General features: G+C 29.8%; 1 protein-coding gene across 1 annotated transcript in view; it reads right to left on the reverse strand.

Annotated features, from left to right (window-relative positions):
* The window catches only part of LOC117173437 (AN1-type zinc finger protein 6-like), a 46,489-nt gene extending 45,742 nt beyond the window's left edge, over positions 1–747 (reverse strand). The window contains exon 1 of the mRNA XM_033362003.1: positions 486–747. The gene's annotated coding sequence lies outside the window, so the exon portion shown is untranslated. The remainder of the gene's footprint in view (positions 1–485) is intronic.
* Positions 748–6,933: the final 6,186 nt, after the last annotated feature.

Here is a 6,933-nt window from a genome sequence, read left to right on the forward strand (position 1 = left end):
CTCTCGAAATCCTACTTTTATCATTATCATTGATGTGAAAGTGATTAGGTAAAGAAGAAATCGTGGCCTCAGTCCACGGACACGCACTTGGCCCAAAATTGCGTCGTTTCTTTGTTGATCGTAGTCAATCGTAGGATCGTAGTTCGCGGCCCATTGCGAAGCATTCTCGCGAGCCTCCTGCTTCTTACTCAAACTTTCATAATCTTGCGACAGAGAAGCGAATCCTGATGACAGGAACAAATATACGAATCATACGCCGAAATGAAACGCAATTCAAATCCGAACCTAATTCAATGAAAGAGAACTAGAAAGAGGAGATATCTCACAGGAAATTTTGAGGAGAGAATGGGAATTTGAAGGATATGTGGTGGCGAAACGTGTTGAGACAGGAACAGGAACAGAAGACAAGGGGCTAGACTCGCGCATGTTTGGTAAAAATAGTCATTGGGCTCGCGAGGGGCGATTAAAGAGATTGCGACACTTACCTAAGGCTGCTGTGGTGTAGCAGGACGCAATATGTCAGCTGACTTGACGTGTGGCCGATTGTAATCCCACGGCAGTATCCCACATAATTCACAACAGTGTGAGTTCCCCGGGTGCAGAATCTCCGTGAGCACACCGATTTTTCACAGGTCACAAAGGAAACGCATGGGCTAACTTAAAAAATTAACTTAAAACACCCCGACTCTTCTGCACCGCAGAACAGCAACCAACAATTCCGGAGATAGAGTGACAAATACTGGCTGGCGATGCGATGACTTGTGCAAAGTTAGAACGCCCCCACTGTTCCGCTAGTACGCCTGCGCGGGGCGACTTGTGGCAGCACTGTCGGCGGGAGGCCGCGAGTTATTTGAAACTGGTTAAAATTTTTTTAGACTAGGCTTCTAGGGGGCCGTCCGTAAATTACGTTTACCAATTTGCGGAGGAATCCCTCTTAATAAAAAGAGGATGCAGTTTAAGGTACGCTTTGTAACAGAGGGGAGGTATCTATGGAAGCAACTTTACGAACTTAGATAACATTTAGTGCGTTTCCTGATGATAAATGTTAAAGAATCCTTTTCTGCTCTCTTTTTAAAAAAAGTACCAATAAGAATAATAACAATATAATCAAATAAAACAATAAGAACAGTCAGCAAATTCTGGTTGAAAAGTCTACTATTATATTTTTGGTTAAGAATTCATCTCGTTTGATTGAAAATTCTAGTATTTGGTTGAAAATTTTATTATTTTGTCGAAAATGCAATTACATATTTTGTTAAAAAGTCATCTTCTTTAGTCACAATTTCAGCTAAATATAACTATTCCCTTTTTATAAAATTAATTTTGTGGATTAAAAAAACATCTTTTAGTTTAAACGCTAATGTTAAAAACTAATTTTTTTTTAATTTATCATTTTAGTTGAAAATGTAACTATTTTGTTGGAAATTAGTTTTTTTTAGAATTACTTTTTTACATTCTAATCCTAATGAGAATGAATGTTTGTCTGTCTGTAGTCTGTATTCTGTAGGCACGACAACTTTGGAAAAATTGATCAGATTGGATTCTTCTTGGGCACACTTTTTTAGGGCCTAAAAAGAAAGAACAAGTTCGTAAACCAGCTACTTTGGATCAAAATTCAAGAAGTGAGCGCATTTTCAAAATGTTTGAAACTACATTTTTTTCAAGATTTCCAAATTCTATATACGGTTATTCATAGTACTCAGAAACTCAACCAATTTACCCCTATGACTTTTTTCTATAAAAAGAAAATGATCAGAGTGAGAGCATTTTCAAAATAAAAAAAAAAACATTAAAATGAACATTTTAAGCCAAACAACGCAGGATATGAAAAAAAAATCAAGAGAAGAAAAACGTTGTTTTTTTAAAGGCCTATAAGATTATCCTAACAACTTTGTGAATATGTTTGAAAAGTAGAAAATTCCAAATTTGATCGTACCAAAAATAATAAAAAATTCAAAAATTCCATTGTTTGGTCAAACTATGCAAGATACAAAAAAAAATAAATCAGCTAAAATTGTGCGCCCTGGAAAGACCTACACATTTGTAATGAACCACTTTTTGATAGGACGCGTAGTTTTTGTTTTTAGTCGTAAAAACCAACATTAAAAATTTAAAAATTTTGGACTAACGACACAAGCTACGAAAAAAAATTAGACAAAACTTCTTTATCCAAAAAGGAGCTATAATTTTTGATAGGACACGTAGTTTTTGCTTTAGTCGTAAAAATAACATTCAAAATAAAAATATTAAATTTTGTTGAAAAAACGACACAAATACGAACTAAAATTAACAGACAAAAATTTTTCGCCTAAAAAGATCTATCAATTTATTAATAATCATTTTTCGATTCGACGAGTGGATCTTCAGTCAATCGTGAAAAATAAGATTAAAAACAAAAAAAATAAATTTTTGGAAAATGGTCAGAGAAGACGAAAGAGGACAAAAGATTCTATATACGTTCCTATATTAGATCATATGCAGATGCACAATAGTTTTTCTTTAATCGTAAAAAACAAGATTAAAAATATAAAAAATTATAAAAGTAAAGGAAATAAGAATTAGTATGATTCCATTTTTAGGAATATTATGAATTGTAATGATATAAATTTATTGAAATGATAAATGTTTCAGCGCAGTTTAGAATACAATTTAAAGCAAAATACGAAACAAATATTTAAATAATCATGATAAATACAATTTGGGATTTATTTTGCAATATTTAAATAAGTTTTTAATGTAGAAAAGTTGATGTTTTGGACAGAATCGAATGCGAAGCACGGGATACGTAATGAGAATGTGTTCGTTAAAGCCGAAAGAGCTTTAACGAAAGAGAGTTCACGATCACAAAATTACAGTTGTCGGTCCATTGACCTTTGATTTTAAAAGGTATGTGCACGAATGCGGCATAGTTGCAAAGACCGAGCGCGGAGTGCGACAACCATCAGTCGCGTGCCGTAGGTGCGCTCAAACTCTCGAGCTAAGCTCTTTTAACAAAAGAGAATTCACAATCACCAAATTACACTGGTGGATGTTTTGAGTCTTAATTTTAAAAGGTTTGCGCAAGAATATGCGAAAATATAAAGAGCGAGCGCGTAGCCTCAGGCACGCTCACATCTGCGAGCCGCGCGTGATGGGAATATACCCGCGTGGCGGGCAGATTTTTTGAACTAAGAATGAAACTCTTCCATTTTTGGTTAAAAATTTATATTTTTTATCAAAAATTGATCTTTTCTAGTACAACAATCATGTTTTTTTTAAAGTTGTCTTTTTTGGTCAAAAATTCATCTGCTTGATTCTTAATCATTTTTTATTGGAAATACAACTGTTTGGATATAAACTAATCTGGTTTGATTGAGGAATAAAAAATTTGGTATAAAATTAAATAATTCGGTTGAAAATTAACTTTTTAGTTCAAAATTAAACTATTCTTTTCCAATTTGAATCTTTTTAAAAAAATTAACTTTGTTATCAAACAAATATCATTGCTTTGAAAATTGAGCAGTTTTATAGATAATTCGTCTTCTTGGCTGTAAAATTTAAAGTATGTGTTAAAAATTAATGTATTTTGTTGAAAACTAGCCTTTTTTGGTGGAACATAAATCTTCTTGCTGAAAAATTGATCTTTTTGGTTGAAAATTTAACTAATTGTTTCAAAATTCATTTTTTTTAGTTAAAAATTCAACTATACCAAACATTATCAGCATCTACGAATTTTTCCGATTCCAATGATATATTACTTGCCTAAAAAAGTTAAAAATTTGAAGGAATTTAATATAAAAAAACATCAGCTTTACAGTCAATGTAATGCTAAATACTTCTCATTTTTCAATCTTTATAGACAAATTACATGTCTTTGGAATCGGAACAATACGTAGATTCCAAATATATTGCTTTTAAGACACTGATTGCAAAATTACGAATTTTTAAATCTCACATCTTTTTTCCATTTTCTAACTCAGCCAGGGCAGCGTACCCTGCCCTGGGCAAGAGCGTGCCGATCACTGCATTAGTCCAAAGCCATGGTCCAGGGAGGGGCGATTGTAGCAGGCGCCCCTAGAACCGCTCTCAAGATTTAAGAAACGAAATTTAAAATTTGAAAAGTTGCATATCAGGTACATAAATTACTTAAAGCTTCTTAATTTTCTTGACAAATTTGAGCCTCATAATTTTCAACACTAAAAGGCGAATTTTCGATAAAAAACAGGAAAATTTTAACTTAAAAAATTATTGATTTAACCCAAAAAAATCAATTCTTAACAAAATAAATAAATTTGCAACCAACTAGTTGCATTTTCAACCAGCAAGAATATAATTTTTTTACAAAAAAGTCGAATTTTTTGTAAAATACTTAAATTTCAAACTAAGCAGTTAAATTTTCAACAAATAACATAAGTTCTTAACCATATAGTTGAATTTTCTAACTAAAAAGATATTTGTTGGTGATTCTGAACGAAACTATTTAGTTAATTACATTTTCCAAAAAGGAAAATAAATAATCCAAAAAAACAATGCATTTCTAAAATTGCTAATATTTAAGAAATTTGTTTGACAAAGATTTAAATAAAACGATTTGTTTCAAGAAATTGAGGTACTTACAATTATTTGGATTTAAGTAAAAGAACTCTTATAACATTCATAAGCAAACCTTGCAGATTGGAACGAATTGTGAGTTTAGTGTCTCTATATTAGAAAATTTTATTGCAAAAAAATCTTTTACCAAATAGTTGAGTTTTCTACCGAACTGTTGAATTTTAAATAGAAAAGACGAGGTTTCTATATATAACAGTTGTATTTTCAACCCGAAAATATGAATGTTCAAAGAAAAAATAGTTAATTTTTTAAACTAAAAAATCTACTTTTAACCTAAAATGGAATATGAAGTTCAATTTTTATTTATAAAATTAATCTAAAAAAAGTACTTCCTGCAATCCTGATCCAAAAGGCAAAAGACGCCTTTTCTATGCAAAACAATTGAATTTTTCACTCGAAAATAAGAAATTTCAACAAAAAAGTTCATTTTGAATTAGAGATTAAACTTCTAGTAAAAATATAATAGTGGATATTTCAACAAAATATACGAATTTTCAACAAAGTATTCGAATCCTCAACTAAAAGCGATTAATTTTTTACCAAGTAATTGTATTTGTAACAAAAATTTTATTTTCTATCAAAGAAGACAATTTTAATTTAGAAAAGCATTCAACATCTTGTTGAAAATTCATCTTGTAGGGTAGAAAATGAATTTTTTTGCTTCAAAATTGATCTTTTAGGTTAAAAATTGATTTTTTGGGATGATAATTCATCTATTTTATTAAAAGTTAATCTGTTTTGTTAAAATGGTAATATTTTACTTAAATTTTTAGCGATTTAAGACGTTTTTAATGGAATTTAAAGTATTGTGAAACTTTTGAACGCTTCTGATACTTTGACCTAATGAAACATTTCATTGTTTTAGGAAACGTACAATACAAACAGATGAATTTTCAACAAAATTATGAATGTTCAACCCAAAAAATTAATTTTATTATAAATTATTTTATCTCGCAGCTAAGTATTATTAGTTAAATTTTTTACAAAAAAATGAATTCTCAAACAAAGAAATACAAGAAATAAAAAAAGAACGAATTCATACAGAAAAGGAATCGACAACAAAGTAGTTCAATCCTTATTTTAAAAGTTGAATTTTTAACCAAAAAGATGACATTTCGACAAAAAGAGATGAATTTCCAAACATCTTTTAAACTGAATTCGAGTCAGTTTAAAAGAAGTTTGAAAATAAACATGAAAAAGACTGAATATAAAATGAAGACATTCTGTAATTTTTATGCAATCCAAAACATTTTTGTGGCTCGTTGAATTTTTTGTTTTGAAAATTAAGGTTTTAATTTTTTGTGCAAACGATTCACGAAATTATAACATTTTGTCAAATCAGTCGTTGTTCATAAGAAGAATAAGAAAATTCCACTTCTCTAATAAAATTTTGTTGACAACAATTATAATTTCGCTCGTAGTAAACTTAAACAAGTTCTTGTTCATATGAGTACAAAGTTATAAAAAAATATATTTAAAAAAACCTTAAAAGTTTAAATGATCAATAACTTCGCAAAAAATTTTTTTTATCACAATGATAAATCACGTGATATTCGAATACCGAGAAAGAAGACAGAATTGAAGAACGTCAGCATTAAAGAAAAAAAAAACATTTCTACCAAAAGAGGTGAATTTTGAAACATTTTTCAACTGAATTCTTGTTGGTTTAGAAGATGTTGGAAAGTAAATATGAAGAAAAATGAATTTAAAGAAGACATTATGCAATTTTTAAGCAATCCAAATCATTTTGGTGGTTAATTTTTGTTGCAGGGAATCTTTCGTCGGAAATCGATGTAAAGTTTATCTTCTATTTTTACTGCATTTGTCTGAAAAATTGAGTTTTTTATTTATCTCGCAAAAGATGCAAGAAATTATAGCATTTTGTAAAATTAGCCGTTGTTTATAAGAAGAATGAGAATATTCCATTTTCCGAAAAAATATTATGTTATCCACAAATATGGTTTTGCCGGTAATAAACTTATACGATTTCTCGTTCTTGTTTAAATGCTCAATGACTTCGCGAAACTTTTTTTTTATCAAAACGATAAAACACGTGTCCCCTTATTTTCTTTGAAAACAACATATTTCATGGGCGGCTAATTCTGATACCGGAAAATAAGAAAGAATTGAAGAACTTCATAAATCGTTATTGTTTTATTAATTCCTTTATGATCAACATTTAACAATAATTGTTTAATTCGTGACGAATAGCTTTTGGCATTTTTGGCATATTAAACACAAAATAATAGAATTTTCTAAAACTGATACTTTCAATCACATTTTTTGTAGATAATGTATAAACAATATAAAATCGGTTAATCATCATTTTTCTTTCATTTATTA

Source organism: Belonocnema kinseyi, chromosome 5 (assembly GCF_010883055.1).
Source record: "Belonocnema kinseyi isolate 2016_QV_RU_SX_M_011 chromosome 5, B_treatae_v1, whole genome shotgun sequence".
In the NCBI taxonomy this organism is placed as follows: Eukaryota; Metazoa; Arthropoda; class Insecta; order Hymenoptera; family Cynipidae; genus Belonocnema; species Belonocnema kinseyi.